The 16,783-nt window shown below is 39.3% G+C and overlaps 1 protein-coding gene and 1 long non-coding RNA gene across 2 annotated transcripts in view; one reads left to right on the plus strand and one right to left on the minus strand.

The window, feature by feature from the left end:
- The window catches only part of LOC141279376 (uncharacterized), a 66,894-nt gene that overhangs the window by 41,737 nt on the left and 8,374 nt on the right, over positions 1–16,783 (plus strand). The window lies entirely within an intron of this gene.
- Positions 12,420–16,783, minus strand: part of LOC117313154 (flavin-containing monooxygenase 5-like) — a 91,090-nt gene continuing 86,726 nt past the window's right edge. The window contains exon 15 of the mRNA XM_033860659.2: positions 12,420–12,722. The gene's annotated coding sequence lies outside the window, so the exon portion shown is untranslated. The remainder of the gene's footprint in view (positions 12,723–16,783) is intronic.

Below are 16,783 nucleotides of genomic sequence, written 5' to 3' on the forward strand. Positions count from 1 at the left end.
TAGCTAGTGGGAAGCAGCCGCATGGCACAGGGATATTGGCTTGGTGCTTTGTGACAGCCTGGAGATGTGGGATAGGGAGGGTGGGAGGGAGGGAGATGCAAGAGGGAAGACATATGGGAACATATGTATATGTATAACTGATTCACTTTGTTATAAAGCAGAAACTAACACACCATTGTAAAGCAATTATACCCCAATAAAGATGTTTAAAAAATGTCATTAATCTCTCAATAGTCATCTTAAGACAAGCTAATGAAAAAGTTCGTATTTTTCTTTTAAAAACAAAAAAGCTACTATTTACTTTTGTTCTGGATTCTCTTCTCACTTTGCTCCAGAAATCCCCTATTTAACTAGTGTTCTCACCGTCAAATACCATGAAATAGAATGTCATTTGTCACCAAATATCTTTTCTTCTGTCTAATGCTACTTTCTCTTAGAAAGGAAAAACAGGGTTTTTTTTTTTTTTCCAGTTGCCTAAACGCATCTCCCTTCAGATTTCAAAAATATTAATCTCTTGTCTTATCCCTCCCCAAGATTTATGGCAGCAGAAGGGCCACTGAATACTAAAGAACAAGAAGTTCTCATATAATCATCCTGTTTCTATTAGACCGTGGTTTATTGGGTGTTGGAGAAGTTAGTGACTTCCTTTGAGTTAATGAGTTGCTGGACCACAAAAAGCCAATCTGAGTCTGAGGGAGATGATTGCAAGTCACCCAGAGATCCCAGAATTTGAGCTGGATGCAGCACCTGGATGGAATTTGGAGTTGTCTTCCTTGGGGTGGGGATGAGCATAACAGGAGAAGGATGAACACAGAATTCTAGTGGCTAGAGGGATGTCAGACAATGCTAACTCTTCATTAAAATCTGTCTTCCTCATATTACAGAATTATAGGACTGTAGCTGGGATGGGATTGCCCAAATAGCAACAGTATTTCCCAGTTTCCCTTGCAGCTGCACGTGGCCATATGACTAAGTTCTCACTGAGTTCTGCCTAACCTATTTAAAAGGCAATGGTTTTCCCTGGACTTCTGCTCACTCTTCTTTCCTGTAGCCTAGAATAATGATAACCAGAGAGATGTTTGGGAACTATGTATTGAAGTAGGTCCACTATCAGATTGGGGCCCTAAATGACGGGATATTCTAATCTGGATCTATTAATCTTGGACTCTTACATGAGAGATAAGTAAATTGCTATTTTATTTGTGCTATTGAATTTTTAATTTTGCTGTTTAAACAACCCTAATTAATATTAGTATCAATATTCTTTGGGCCTGTAACTTTTTTTTTTTTTTTTTGTGGTACGTGGGCCTCTCACTGCTGTGGCCTCTCCTGTTGCGGAGCACAGGCTCCGGACACGCAGGCTCAGCAGCCATGGCTCACGGGCCCAGCCGCTCCGCGTCATGTGGGATCTTCCCAGACTGGGGCACGAACCCATGTTCCCTGCATCGGCAGGCGGACTCTCAACCACTGCGCCACCAGGGAAGCCCCTGGGCCTGTAACTTTTTAAAGACTGATATCTTCATAAAAGTTTTCAGTTATAAATGTGAATTATCCTATAATAGTACTTTTAAAAATAAAATTCTGAAAAGTGTTTTAATGCAACCATTTTACCTATTGGAAGTTTAACTTACAAATTAATTTGTAAATTGGATAATTTTGAATGTACTAGAGATACCTAGTTATAGGAAAACTCTTGAGTACTTTTATAAACTGAATATTAATCTGTCTCTACTGAATCAGTTTTACAATTTCAGAACAATACAAGAATTACTTTTAAAACTTAATTTTTTAAAATGTAATTTTATTTTAATGCTCTACTACTTTACGTTTTGTAATTAATTACTTTTAAACTTGGCAAAATGTTTTGTGTTGTTGTTAAATTACTTGTAAAAAGTTTTAAACATTGACTCAAATTTTCTCTAATTGCAGATTTGCAAGTGAGTATATACAGGCTCAACTTTGACTAATTTTTTCTACAAACAAAAGGCAGTCAGAGGACATGGTGCTGGGGGGAGGACCGTAGGGTCCTGCTCCATTTCATTTGTGCCTCCTGTGCATTCAGTGCTGCATGCCTTGCTGTTGCTCTAAGGCAGCGTCCCCAACCTTTTTGGCACCAGGGACTGGTTTCCTGGAAGACAATTTTTCCACGGACTCGGGTGGGGGTGGTTGGCAGGGAGGATGATTTCGGGATGATTTGAGAGCATTATATTTATTGTGCACTTTATTTCTATTATTATTACATTGTAATATATAATGAAATAATTATACAACTCACCATAATGCAGAATCAGTGGGAGCCCTGAGCTTGTTTTCCTGCAACTAGATGGTCCCATCTGGGGGTGATGGGAGACAGTGACACCCGAAGTGGGTTGCTTATGTCCAGTCTACTCTGTAATCTCGTTTTGGTTTCTGTCACTACAGAAAACCCTGCTTCACAAAGATAGGATGTTGGAAATGGAAGCAGGCTTTTCAGTGCTTTTGTGGCAATCTCAGGACATTCCGCCTTGACTTTAATCCAAGAACATACGGAGATTGTTTTTTTTTTTGCGGTACGGGGGCCTCTCACTGTTGTGGCCTCTCCCATTGCGGAGCACAGGCTCTGGACGCGCAGGCTCAGCGGCCATGGCTCATGGGCCCAGCCGCTCCGCGACATGTGGGATCTTCCCGGACCGGGGCACGAACCCGTGTCCCCTGCATCGGCAGGCGGACCCTCAACCACTGCGCCACCAGGGAAGCCCTGTCTCTAACATATTTTTAAGGCCACCGTCATTTGCAGTCTCAAGCAGTTGGTCCTCTTCTAGCACGGACAATGTTGATTCACCTGGCTTATTCACAAATGGATCGTGTCCACTCCTTCCCAGTTCAGGGGTCTTTTGTGGTTGGGAAGTAATGCTTAAACTCTTTTGAAAGCTGAGATAGGTGATCATGCACCAGCTGGGAGAAAGAAGGCTCTGGCTCAGTGTCTTTCAAAATCTCTGCTAATGTTTGAAACATGTCAAAAATCCCAATGTTCACTCGTCACCCCCATAATTCCAGTTTGGCTTTGAATGCAGCCACTTTATCTGCCAACTTGAACATAGTTGTCATTCTCCCCTGAAGTGACAGGTTGAGTTCGTTGAGCAGGTTGAATATGTCACACAAGGAAGCAAGTTTTGCAACCCATTCTGTGTCACTGAAATGTGCTGCCAGTGGTGACTGTTTTTCTAAAAGAAATCTCTGGAGCGACGCTTGTAACTCAGAAACCCTGGCCAGTGATCTACCTTTAGAAAGCCATCTCACTTCTGTGTATCAGAGGAGACGTGTGTGCTCTGCGTCCATCTCTTCACAGAGCTGCGCCAACAGATGTGAGTTAAGGGCATGTACTTAATGTGGTTGATAATTTTAATCACATCCTGCAAAACGTTAAATTCAGGCGACATTTTTCGGCTAGTCAGCATTTCTCTATGGATGACACAGTGCGTAGACTCACATTCAGAAGCAACCTCTTTGACCCAAGTAGTGAAACCAGAAAGCAGTCCAGTCACGGCAGCCGCTCTGTCCATGCATATTATGAGACAAAATGACCAATTCGGTTTTCCTGATATGTAATCATTCAAAGACTTGACTAGTTCTGTAGCTGTGGTGTTGGTTGGCAACAAAAGTGCACAAAACTTATCCTCATGCCCATCCTCCTGAAAAATATACTGCACAAAAACAAGCATTGTAATCTTGTCAACATTGGTAGACTCGTCAACCTGGATTGTGTACCATGCGACTCATTTGTCCTCTCTAAAAATTGTGCCTCAATATCCTCTGCTATTTCATCAATTCATCTAGTTATGGTGCAGCCAAAAGAGGAACATGTGCCACCTTTCTTTTGTTTTTTTAAATCTTTATTGGAGTATAATTGCTTTACAATGGTGTGTTAGTTTCTACTTTATAACAAAGTGAATCAGTTATACATATACATATATTCCCATATCTCTTCCCTCTTGTGTCTCGCTCCCTCCCACCCTCCCTATCCCACCCCTCTAGGTGGTCACAAAGCACCGAGCTGATCTCCCTGTGCTATGCGGCTGCTTTCCACTAGCTATCTACCTTACGTTTGGTAGTGTATATATGTCCATGCCTCTCTCTCGCTTTGTCACAGCTCACCCTTCCCACTCCCCATATCCTCAAGTCCATTCTCTAGTAGGTCTGTGTCTTTATTCCTATCTTACCCCTAGGTTCTTCATAACATTTTTTTTCTTAAATTCCATATATATGTGTTAGCATACGGTATTTGTCTTTCTCTTTCTGACTTACTTCACTCTGTATGACACACACTAGGTCTATCCACCTCATTACAAATAGCTCAATTTCGTTTCTTTTTATGGCTGAATAATATTCCATTGTATATATGTGCCACATCTTCTTTATCCATTCATCTGATGATGGGCACCCAGGTTGTTTCTATCTCCTGGCTATTGTAAATAGAGCTGCAATGAACATCTTGGTACATGACTCTTTTTGAATTATGGTTTTCTCAGGGTATATGCCCAGTAGTGGGATTGCTGGGTCATATGGTAGTTCTATTTGTAGTTTTTTAAGGAACCTCCATACTGTTCTCCATAGTGGCTGTATCAATTCACATTCCCACCAGCAGTGCTAGAGTGTTCCCTTTTCTCCACACCCTCTCCAGCATTTATTGTTTCTAGATTTTTTGATGATGGCCATTCTGATGGGTGTGAGATGATATCTCATTGTAGTTTTGATTTGCATTTCTCTAATGATTAATGATGTTGAGCTTTGTTTCATGTGTTTGTTGGCAATCTGTATATCTTCTTTGGAGAAATGTCTATTTAGGTCTTCTGCCCATTTCTGGATTGGGTTGTTAGTTTTTTTATTATTGAGCTGCATGAGCTGCTTGTAAATTTTGGAGATTAATCCTTTGTCAGTTGCTTCATTTGCAAATATTTTCTCCCATTCTGAGGGTTGCCTTTTGGTCTTGTTTATGGTTTCCTTTGCTGTGCAAAAGCTTTGAAGTTTCATTAGGTCCCATTTGTTTATTTTTGTTTTTATTTCCATTTCTCTAGGAGGTGGGTCAAAAAGGATCTTGCTTTGATTTATGTCATAGAGTGTTCTGCCTATGTTTTCCTCTAAGAGTTTGATAGGTTCTGGCCTTACATTTAGGTCTTTCATCCATTTTGAGCTTATTTCTGTGTATGGTGTTAGGGAGTGGTCTAATCTCATACTTATACATGTACCCGTCCAGTTTTCCCTGCACCACTTATTGAAGAGGCTGTCCTTTCTCCACTGTACATTACTGCCTCCTTTATCAAAGATAAGGTGACCATATGTGCGTGGGTTTATCTCTGGGCTTTCTATCCTGTTCCATTGATCTATATTTCTGTTTTTGTGCCAGTACCATACTGTCTTGATTACTGTAGCTTTGTAGTATAGTCTGAAGTCAGGGAGCCTGATTCCTCCAGCTCCGTTTTTCGTTCTCAAGATTGCTTTGGCTATTCGGGGTCTTTTGTGTTTCCATACAAATTGTGAAATTTTTTGTTCTAGTTCTGTGAAAAATGCCAGTGGTTGTTTGATAGGGATTGCATTGAATCTGTAGATTGCTTTGGGTAGTAGAGTCATTTTCACAATGTTGATTCTTCCAATCCAAGAACATGGTATATCTCTCCATCTATTTGTATCATCTTTAATTTCTTTCATCAGTGTCTTATAATTTTCTGCATACAGGTCTTTTGTCTCCTTAGGTAGGTTTATTCCTAGATATTTTATTCTTTTTGCTGCAATGGTAAATGGGAGTGTTTTCTTGATTTCACTTTCAGATTTTTCATCATTAGTGTATAGGAATGCAAGAGATTTCTGTGCATTAATTTTGTATCCTGCTACTTTACCAAATTCATTGATTAGTTCTAGTAGTTTTCTGGTAGTATCTTTAGGATTCTCTACGTATAGTATCATGTCATCTGCAAACAGTTACGGCTTTCCTTCTTCCTTTTCGATTTGGATTCCTTTTATTTCCTTTTCTTCTTTGATTGCTGTGGCTAAAACTTCCAAAACTATGTTGAATAAGAGTGGTGAGAATGGGCATCCTTGTCTTGTTCCTGATCTTAGTGGAAATGCTTTCAGTTTTTCACCATTGAGGATGATGTTGACTGTGGGTTTGTCATATATGGCCTTTATTATGTTGAGGAAAGTTCCCTCTATGCCTACTTTCTGCAGGGTTTTTATCATAAATTGGTGTTGAATTTTGTCGAAAGCTTTCTCTGCAGGTATTGAGATGATCATATGGTTTTTCTCCTTCAATTTGTTAATATGGTATATCACATTGATTTGCGTGTATTGAAGAATCCTTGCATTCCTGGAATAAACCCCACTTGATCATGGTGTATGATCCTTTTAATGTGCTGTTGGATTCTGTTTGGTAGTATTTTGTTGAGGATTTATGCATCTATGTTCATCAGTGATATTGGCCTGTAGTTTTCTTTGTGACATCCTTGTCTGGTTTTGGTATCGAGGTGATGGTGGTCTCATAGAATGAGTTTGGGCATGTTCCTCCCTCTGCTATATTTTGGAGGAGTTTGAGAAGGATAGGTGTTAGCTCTTCTCTAAATATTTGATAGAATTCGCCTGTGAAGCCATCTGGTCCTGGGCTTTTGTTTGTTGGAAGATTTTTAATCACAGTTTCAATTTCAGTACTTGTGATTGGTCTGTTCATATTTTCTATTTCTTCCTGATTCCGTCTTGGCAGGTTGTGCATTTATAAAAATTTGTCCATTTCTTCCAGGTTGTCCATTTTATTGGCATAGAGTTTTTTGTAGTAATCTCTCATGATTTTTTGTATTTCTGCAGTGTCAGTTATTACTTCTTTTTCATTTCTAATTCTATTGATTTGAGTCTTTTCCCTTTTTTTCTTGATGAATCTGGCTAATGGTTTATCTATTTTGTTTATCTTTTCAAAGAACCATCTTTTAGTTTTATTGATCTTTGCTATCGTTTTCTTCATTTCTTTTTCATTTATTTCTGATCTGATTTTTATGATTTCTTTCTTTCTGCTAACTTTGGGGTGTTTTTGTTCTTCTTTCTCTAGTTGCTTTAGGTGCAAGGTTAGGTTGTTTATTCGAGATGTTTCCTGTTTCTTAAGGTAGGATTGTATTGCTGTAAACTTCCCTCTTAGAACTGCTTTTGCTGCATCCCATAGGTTTTGGGTCGTCATGTCTCCGTTGTCAGTATTTTCTAGGTATTATTTTATTTCCTCTTTTGATTTCTTCAATGATCACTTCGTTATTAAGTAGTGTATTGTTTAGCCTCCATGTGTTTGTATTTTTTACAGATCTTTTCTTGTAATTGATATCTAGTCTCATAGCGTTGTGGTCGGAAAAGATACTTGATACAATTTCAATTTTCTTAAATTTACCAAGGCTTGATTTGTGACCCAAGATATGATCTATCCTGGAGAATGTTCCATGAGCACTTGAGAAAAATGTGTATTCTGTTGTTTTTGCATGGAATGTCTTATAAATATCAATTATGTCCATCTTGTTTAATGTATCATTTAAAGCTTGTGTTTCCTTATTTATTTTCATTTTGGATGATCTGTCCATTGGTGAAAATGGGGTATTAAAGTCCCCTTCTCTGAATGTGTTACTGTCGATTTCCCCTTTTATGGCTGTTAGTATTTGCCTTATGTATTGATGTGCTCCTATGTTGGGTGCATAAATATTTACAATTGTTATATCTTCTTCTTGGATCGATCCCTTGATCATTACGTAGTGTCCTTCTTTGTCTCTTGTAATAGTCTTTATTTTAAAGTCTATTTTGTCTGATATGAGAATTGCTACTCCAGCTTTCTTTTGGTTTCCATTTGCATGAAATATCTTTTTCCATCCCCTTACTTTCAGTCTGTGTGTGTCTCTAGGTCTGAAGTGGGTCTCTTGTAGACAGCAAATATATGGGTTTTGTTTTTGTATCCATTTAGCCAATCTGTGTCTTTTGGTGGGAGCATCTAGAATATTTACTTTTAAGGTAATTATCAATATGTATGTTCCTATTCCCATTGGTTCGTTATTGTAGGTCTTTTCCTTCTCTTGTATTTGTTGCCTAGAGAAGTTCATTTAGCAATTGTTGTAGAGCTGGTTTGGTGATGCTGAACTCTCTCAGCTTTTGCTTGTCTGTAAAGGTTTTAATTTCTCCATCAAATCTGAATGAGATCCTTGCTGGGTAGAGTAATCTTGTTTGCAGGTTTTTCTCCTTCATCACTTTAAATATGTCCTGCCAGTCCCTTCTGACTTGCAGAGTTTCTGCTGAAAGATCAGCTGTTAACCTTATGGGGATTCCCTTGTGTTTTATTTGTTGTTTTTCCCTTACTGCTTTTAATATGTTTTCTTTGTTTTTAATTTTTGACAGTTTGATTAATATGTGTCTTGGTGTATTTCTCCTTGGATTTATCCTGTATGGGACTCTCTGTGCTTCCTGGACTTGATTAACTATTTCCTTTCCTATATTAGGGAAGTTTTCAACTATAATCTCTTCAAATATTTTCTCAGTCCCTTTCTTTTTCTCTTCTTCTTCTGGAACCCCTATAATTTGAATGTTGGTGCGTTCAATGTTGTCCCAGAGGTCTCTGAGACTGTCCTCAGTTCTTTTCATTCTTTTTTCTTTATTCTGCTCTGCAATAGGTATTTCCACTATTTTACCTTTCAGGTCACTTATCCGTTCTTCTGCCTCAGTTATTCTGCTATTGATCCCATCTACAGTATTTTTAATTTCATTTATTGTGTTGTTCATCATTGTTTGTTTCATCTTTAGTTCTTGTAGTTCCTTGTTAAATGTTTCTTGCATTTTGTCTGTTCTATTTCCAAGATTTTGGATCATCTTTACTATCATTATTCTGAATTCTTTTTCAGGTAGACTGCCTATTTCCTCTTCATTTGTTAGGTCTGGTGGGTTTTTATCTTGCTCCTTCATCTGCTGTGTGTTTTTCTGTCTTCTGATTTTGCTTATGTTACTGTGCTTGGGGTCTCCTTTTTGCAGGCTGCAGGTTCATAGTTCCCGTTGTTTTTTGTGTCTGTCCCCAGTGGCTAAGGTTGGTTCAGTGGGTTGTGTAGGCTTCTGGGTGGAGGGGACTAGTGCCTGTGTTCTGGTGGATGAGGCTGGATCTTGTGTTTCTGATGGACTGGTCCAAGTCTGGTGGTGTGTTTTTGGGTGTCTGTGGACTTATTATCATTTTAGGCAGCCTCTCTGCTAATGGGTGGGGTTGTGTTCCTGTCTTGCTAGTTTTCTGGCATAGGATGTCCAGCACTGTAGCTTGCTGTTCGTTGAGTGAAGCTGGGTGCTGGTGTTGAGATGGAGATCTCTGGGAGATTTTCACCGTTTGTTTTTATGTGGAGCTGGGAGGTCTCTTGTGGACCAGTGTCCTGAAGTTGGCTCTCCCACCTCAGAAGCACAGCACTGACTCCTGGCTGTAGCACCAAGAGCCTTTCATCCACACGGCTCAGAATAAAAGGGAGAAAAAGTAGAAAGAAAGAATTAGTAGAAGTAGAAAGAAAGAAAGAGAGAAAGAAAGAAAGAAAGAATGAAAGAAAGGGAGAGAGGGAGGGAGAGAGGGAGGGAGGGAGGGAGGGAGGAAGTAAGGAAGGAAGAAAGGAGGGAAGGAAGAAAGAAGATAAAGTACAATAAAATAAAGTAAGATATAATATAATAAAGTTATTAAAATAAAAAATAATTATTAAGAAAAAAAGAAAAGAAAAAAAAAAGAAAAAAATTTAAACAAAAACGGAAACAAACAAAAAAACGGACAGATAGAACCCTAGGACAAATGGTGGAAGCAAAGCTTTACAGACAAAATCTCACACAGAAGCATACACATACACACTCACAAAAAGAGGAAAGGGGGAAAAAATCATAAATCTTGCTCTCAAAGTCCACCTCCTCAATTTGGGATGATTCGTTGTCTATTCATGTATTCCACAGATGCAGGGTACATCAAGTTGACTGTGGAGCTTTAATCCGCTGCTCCTGAGGCTGCTGGGAGAGATTTCCCTTTCTCTTCTTTGTTCTCACAGCTCCCTGGGGCTCAGCCTTGGATTTGGCCCCGCCTCTGCGTGTAGGTCACCGGAGAGCGTCTGTTCTTCACTCAGACAGGACGGGGTTAAAGGAGTCGCTGATTCGGTGGCTCTGGCTCACGCAGGCCGGGGCAGGGGTGGGGGGGGGGGCACGGAGTGTGGGGCGGGCCTGCGGCGGCAGAGTCAGGCGTGACGTTGCACCAGCCTGAGGCATGCCGTGCGTTCTTCCCGGGGAGTTGTCCCTGGATCCCTGGACCCTGGCAGTGGCGGGCTGCACAGGCTCCCTGGAAGGGGGTGTGGATAGTGACCTGTGCATGCACACAGGCTTCTTGGTGGCGGCAGCAGCAGCCTTAGCGTCCCATGCCCGTCTCTGGGGTCCGCACTTTTAGCCGCGGCTCGCGCCCGTCTCTGGAGCTCCTTTAAGCAGCGCTCTTAATCCCGTCTCCTCGCGCACCAGGAAACAGAGAGGGAAGAAAAAGTCTCTTGCCTCTTCGGCAGGTCCAGACTTTTCCCCGGACTCCCTCCCGGCTAGCTGTGGTGCACTAACCCCCTGCAGGCTGTGTTCACGCTGCCAACCCTAGTCCTCTCCTTGTGCTCCCATCGAAGCCGGAGCCTCAGCTCCTAACCCCGCCCGCCCCGGCGGGTGAGCAGACAAGCCTCTCGGCCTGGTGAGTGCTGGTCCGCACTGATCCTCTGTGTGGGAATCTCTCCGCTTTGCCCTCTGCACCCCTGTTGCTGTGCTCTCCTCCGCGGATCCGAAGCTCCCCTCCTCCGCCACCCGCAGTCTTCGCCCTCGAAAGGGCTTCCTAGTGTGTGGAAACCTTTCCTCCTTCACAGCTCCCTCCCACTGGTGTAGGTCCCGTCCCTATCCTTTTGTCTCTGTTTATTCTTTTTTCTTTTGCCCTATCCAGGTACGTGGGGACTTTCTTGCCTTTTGGGAGGTCTGAGGTCTTCTGCCAGCGTTCAGTAGGTGTTCTGTAGGAGTTATTCCACGTGTAGACGTATTTCTGGTGTATCTGTGGGGAGGCAGGTGATCTCCGCATCTTACTCTTCCACCATCTTCCCAGAAGCCTCCCTGTGCCACCTTTTGAACTGCAGCCTATCCCAAGGGTTTACGACAAATGTCCTTAGCAGCAGGCAGGATCAACTCTTCACCAACAGTAAAGGGCTTCTTACCTTTAGCAATGCAGTTAGCCACTAAGAATGATGCTCTTAGTGCAGACACTTTTGATGAAGTGGTGGCCTTCAATAATTGCTTCTGTTCTTCGTGTTCATGGTTTTTTTTCTTTTGAAAAACTCTAAAGGCTTGTCTTTTAATGCAGGGTGCTTGGTCTCCATGTGGTGAAGCAGTTTTGAAGGTTTCATGGTTTCGTTGGATAGCCAGTTACCACATAATTATACAAAGCGGGCTTGGAGAATGTGAATCACCTGTTGCAATGAAACCATAGTTTAAGTAGGACTCGGTATTTTCTTTTAAATGCAGCTTTCATTTTGTTGGCAGTCTTAGATTATTCTGCTGTCTCATCATTGGTCTTTCCCCCTTTCAAAGACGCTCTCCAGCAATGTTTGTTTTTGACTCATTTTGGCTAGGGTTAGCTGTGGCTTACCAAAACTGTGAGTGAGACAAGTGCGCAGTGCAGGAAAGAGGCGCAAATGGAAGTGGTAAATAAAATAATGTGTGGTCCACATGTGGACTAAAATGTGTCGGATTCTGACTTGAAGCCTGCCACCAGATGCAGCTGTACAATTGAAGTACATCAACTCACTTGCCACTATAAAGCCTGCCTCCAGATGCAGCTTAATTTTCATTTGCCCCTCACTGATAGGGTTTTGATATGAGTGTGCAAGCAATTGATTTATTATGGTCTCTGTGCAGTCAAACCTCTCTGCTAATGATAATCTGTATTTGCAGCCACTCCCCAGTGCTAGCATCACCACCCCAGCTCCAACTCAGATCATCAGGCAGTAGATTCTCATAAGGAGCACGCAGCCTACATCCCTCACACGTGTAGTTCACAGTAGGGTTCCCACTCCTATGAGAACCTAATGCTGCCACTGATCTGACAGGAGGCAGAGCTCAGGTGGTAATGTGAGCAATGGGGAGCAGCTGTAAATACAAATGAAGCTTCATTCGCTCACCCACTGCTCACCTCCTCCTGTGCAGCCTGGTTCCTAACAGGCCACGGAGCAGTATTGGTCCCTGGCCTGGGGGTTGGGGACCCCTGGCCTAAGGTACAAAAACAAGCAATGGAAGACCCTGCCCTTCGTGAATTTCAAAGATGATTGGAAATACAGAATATAAACCCATTAAAAAGATTTAAAGATACTTAAAAATACCATAAAAAACAAGAGGAAAATCTCCAATGAAGAAATGACTGGGTTCTAAAAAGTTTAATCAATTTTAATCAATTACTGAAAATCAGAATACATATTCCCATAGGAACAATGTCATTTTCCATGGTTAATGCACTGGAAATGTAAAAAGCAATTGAAGCACAAAAGAAAATCAGTTAAAATTCTGGATCAGTAGGAATGGAAGTTTTGTGGTAATGGCTCATTCACATTAAGAAGAACAGCACTCATATCTGATGAGTCTCTGGGGGCTCTTGTCCTCCCATTCACTCTTCAGGCACAGGGTCCTTCTTGTGGCCTGCACATCAGAGATAGTTGAGACTTGTCCTAGGGTGAGGACAGGGGAGATCATGAGAAGGAGATGATTCTAGGAATGGTTCAGAGGTAGAATGACTGTAATGATGGATGTGGAGCAGAGGTGTCCTATAGAGAGTTTTCTTGTGCACTTTACCAGCCAATATCCACCTCCAGAGGTAAACATTGTTTTTATTTCTATCACCATAGATTCCTTTGTTTTTGTTTTTTATTACTGAGGTATAATTGACATGTAACATATTAGTTTCAGGTGTATAACGCTTGTATATATGAATACGCTGTTCATATATTGTGAGATGACCACCACAATAAATCTAGTTAACATTTGATGATTTTATTTGTTCTCAAACTTCATATAAATAGAATTATATAGTACGTACTCTCTGTGCTTGGAATCACTATACAATATAGTATTTTTAAGATTTATCCAAGTAGTTACATGATCAGTAGGCTGCTCTTTTTAATTATATGAATATATAATTTGTTTATCCATTCTCCTATTGATGAACATTTGGGTTATTTCCACTTTCTGGTGTTATGAAGAAGATGTTTTATTCTTGAACAAGTCTTTTTTTGGACATCTGCTCTCATTTTTCTTTTGTGCCTAAAAGTAGAATTGCTGGGTGATAGGTAGGTATATGTTTAACTTTAGTTGAAACTATGCCATTTTATAAAATCACCAGTTATATATATAAATTCCTGTAGCTCCATAGCCTCTTAACACTTGGTACTGTTAGCCATTCTTGTAGGTGTGTGGTGTTATCTCACAGTGTTTTTAACTTGAATTTCCCTGATGACTAATGATGTGGAACCTCTTTCTATTTAATTTCTTGGCCATTTGTACATCTGCTTCGCAAAGTGTTTGTGAAAATGTTTTGCCTGATTTTTAAAAGCTGAGTGGTTTTATTATTAAGTTGTAAGAGTTCTTGTACAGTCTGGTTACAAATCCTTTGCAAATATATGTATTTCAAATATTTTCTCCCAGTCTGTGACTTAACTGATCACTTTCTTAATGGTGTTTTTTGATGAGCAGAAGTTTTAAATTTGGATGAAATCTACTTTATCATTTTTTCCTTTATGGTTAATACCTTTTGCTCTTATTTAAGAAATCTTTGCCTACTCCGAGCTCATATAGTCTCCTGTGTTTCCAGCTAGAAGATTTATATTTTAGATTTCACATGTATATCTGCAATCCATTTAAAATTAATTTTTTATGAATGGTATGAGTGTAAGAGTCAAGGTTTTTTTTTTTTTCTATTTGAATGCTGTGTTCTTCCAACACCATTTATTCTAAGACCTTTCTTTCCGCTAGAATTGCATTGGTGTCTTTTTCATTGGTCAAGTAACAATATATGTGTGAGCTTATATCTGGACTGTATTCTGTTCCACTGATCTATTTGTTTATCCTTATGCCTATACCACAGTGTATTAATTACTTACCTTGAGAGTAAAATTTGAAAATTGGTAGTATAAATCCTCCATCTTTATGCTTATTTTAAAGATGATTTTGATGATTCTAGGTTTCTTTGCAATTACATTTTAAATTTTTAAATTAGCCTATCAATTTCTACAAAAAAAAAGCCTGCTGGGATTTTGATTAGGATTGCATTGAATGTATAGACCAACTGGAAAGAAGTGACATTGTAACAATTAAATCTTCCTCTGTGAAATAGGCTCTTTCTTCTTTCATTAGGTCTTCTTTGATTTCTCCTGTCTTACAATTTTCACTGTAGAACGCTATGCATTTTATTTAGTCCTGTGTACTTTATTATTTTTTAAATCCAATTGTAAATGGTATTATTTTTACATTTTCATATTTCAATTGTTTGCTGCAAGTATAAAGAAATACAGCTGATATTTGTATATTGACTTTGTATCACATGGCCTTGCTTAATTCACCTATTACTTCTAGTAGTTTATAGGTTCCTTGGATATTCTATGTATACAATCGTGTCATTTATGAATAAAGATTGTTCTATTTCCTTTGCAATTTAATTTTTTTTTTCTCTTCTTATTGTACTGACAGGAACTCAATACAATGTTGAATAGAAGTGGTGATAACAGATACCTTTGTCTTGTTAGGGTGAAGCATTCACTATTTCACCATCAAGTGTGATATTATTTGTATGTTTTAGGTAAATAATCTTATCAAATTGAGGAAATTTCTCTCTGTTCTTAGCCAACTAATAGTTTTTATTATGAAATAGTTTTTAATATGGGTTTTGAATTTTATAAAATGTTGTTTCTGTATCTTTTAAGATGATCACATTGTTAAAATTATATTGTATGACTTTTTAAGTGTTAAGCCAGCTATGTCTTTTTGGAATAAACTCACAAGACCATGATGTGTATGGTTCTTACATAATATTGTATGTGATTGTTAGTGTTTCATTAGGAATTTTTTTTTCCATCTGTATTTTTAAGGGATATTACCCTGTAATTTTTTTTTCTTGTAATGCCCTTGATGGATTTTGGTATCAAGGTTATGCTGGCCTCTCTGAAAGATTTTGTGTACAATTGTTAATATTTTCCTCTAATAGTTTGGTAGCATTTACCAGGGTAGCCATCTGGATCTGGTGTTTTTGTTGTTGGAATGTTATAAATTATGGATTTAATTTCATTAAAAGATACAGGATTATTCAAAATTTCTGTAAGTTGTGTTTTTATTGACATAAAGTTATTTATGAATCCTCATTTTATTTTTTTAACGTGTGTAGCATCTATGGTGATGTTGCCTCTGTCATTCTTGATATTAGGTATATCTGTTTTCTCTCTCACTCTTTTCCTTGAACAATTCTGTCAATTTTATTAATCTTTTTAAAGAACCGTCTTTTGGCTTCATTGACTTTCTCTGTTTTTTTGTTTTTTAAAAAAATATTTATTTATTTATTTGGCTGCACCAGGTCTTAGTTGCAGCACACGGGATCTAGTTCCCTGACCAGGGATCAAACCCAGGCCCCCTGCATTGGGAGCACCGAGTCTTAACTGCTGGACCACCAGGGAAGTCCTGACTTTCTCTGTTTTATATCTGTGTTCTATTTCATTAATTTCTGATTTTATTTCTTTCTACCTTCTCTTTTTTGTAGCTTGTTGATGTAGATACTTAATTCATCAAATTTCCATCTAAGAGCTGCTATAGCTGCATCTCACAAATTTTGATATGCTGTATTTTCATTACTGTTACTTTCAAAACATTTTTAATTTCTATTGTAATTTCGTCTTTGATGAAGGATTATTTAGAAATAAGTTACTTAATTTCCAGATAATTTGGGATTTTCTAGATATGTAACCAAGCAGGCCCCTATGGGTCCTTCCCCTGACAGGCCCCTCCCCCATAACCTCTGCTTTAGCTCCTCTGAAGTACTTAGATGATAGTATCCGACGCACAGTTCCTGAGTTGTTTTACAGATGCTAAATCCCCCACCAAATGGAAGAAATTCAGTACTTGATGGCCATGAGCACTAGCCTGCAGACCTACTGGAGCCTAAGGACTGATAATGTTAACCTCTGTGACATCAACCTGTTACCTCACCATCAACCAGAGAATTCTGCAGGAGCTCATCACATACCCTGGGATGCCCCTCCCTCACCTTGCCTTTAAAAATGCCTTGCTGAAACCCATAGGGGAGTTCAGGCTTTTTGAGCACTAGTTGTCCCATGTTCATTATATGGTGCCTTAAAATAAATGCTGCACTTTCCTTCACCACAACCTGGTGTCAGTAGATTGGCTTTACTGCTCGCAGGTGAGTGGACCCAAGTTTTGGTTCCATAAAAGATCTTATTGCTATTGATTTCCAGTTTAATTTTTCTGTGGTTAAAGAACATATTTTGTATAATTGTAATCCTTTGAAATTGATTACTAGTTTTATGGTTCAGCATATATTTTGTTGAATGTTCCATATGCATTTGAAAAGATGGTGTAACCTACAGTTCTTGAGTATAGTTTTCTACAAGTGTGAATTAAGTTGCTTGGTATTGTTGCTCAAATGTTCTATATCCTTACTAATACTTTGTCTGCCTGTTCTATTGATTACTGAGGAGGTATGTTAAAATCTCTAACTCTGATTCTAGAT

This window comes from Tursiops truncatus, chromosome 1, assembly GCF_011762595.2.
Source record: "Tursiops truncatus isolate mTurTru1 chromosome 1, mTurTru1.mat.Y, whole genome shotgun sequence".
Classification (NCBI taxonomy): Eukaryota; Metazoa; Chordata; class Mammalia; order Artiodactyla; family Delphinidae; genus Tursiops; species Tursiops truncatus.